This window comes from Mizuhopecten yessoensis, unplaced genomic scaffold (genome assembly GCF_002113885.1).
Source record: "Mizuhopecten yessoensis strain PY_sf001 unplaced genomic scaffold, ASM211388v2 scaffold4947, whole genome shotgun sequence".
In the NCBI taxonomy this organism is placed as follows: domain Eukaryota; kingdom Metazoa; phylum Mollusca; class Bivalvia; order Pectinida; family Pectinidae; genus Mizuhopecten; species Mizuhopecten yessoensis.
Window position 1 is genome coordinate 1,022,174 of NW_018405801.1, and position 742 is coordinate 1,022,915.

Below are 742 nucleotides of genomic sequence, written 5' to 3' on the forward strand. Positions count from 1 at the left end.
TAGACTGAATAGAAACCTCTACTTTCCACCCCACCTTGTAATAAGGTAAGAGACAATAAATATGTAAACAAATATAGATATACACATACAAGTCGTATAATTGTATAATCACAAAATCAAATGGAATTAGGATTGTTACTGCCAATCCAAACATCACACTGATTTTAAGAAAAAACATTATATTATTTACCTTTTTATGATTGTAACGGATAGTACTTCTTCTCCTCCTCCTTCATCTAGATGTAGTCTTTATATGTTTCTAAAAATGTTCACAAATGAANCATAATCTACCAATTGTATCTTTAGATGTCAATAAATATCATTTTTACATGTATTTGATTAAGACTTTTCATGTTAAGTGCAAATCAACTGGATATAATCAGTATACAAAAAAGGCATCAATCATAAAATTCTACACACTACAAATACTTGGTTAGTTAAAGCAATAACACATTCAGGCCTCTGTAACTACTGTAAGAAGCATCAAAATTATAATGTCTCATGCATAAAATTTCAGCCCTTGTATCCTAAAACTGTCAGAATTGAACGATACGTGTTAGATATATATAATTTATATAACGAGTACAGCTGGGCGGAACAATATTTGCGTACGCCTGCCCCAAAATGTAGGAATTTCGAGGAGACCTCCAGACAAAACTGCTGGAAGTGTGATAAGGTTTTAACTGGTTTACTAACTCTCTCAATATAATTCTTCACATTTCATGTATCTGTTAGTAGTATT

At 31.2% G+C, this 742-nt stretch overlaps 1 long non-coding RNA gene across 1 annotated transcript in view; it reads right to left on the minus strand.

The window, feature by feature from the left end:
• Nucleotides 1-169: 169 nt before the first annotated feature.
• The window catches only part of LOC110450054, a 4,794-nt gene continuing 4,221 nt past the window's right edge, over nucleotides 170-742 (minus strand). Inside the window, exon 3 of the long non-coding RNA XR_002462930.1 lies at nucleotides 170-259. This is a non-coding gene — a long non-coding RNA (uncharacterized LOC110450054). The remainder of the gene's footprint in view (nucleotides 260-742) is intronic.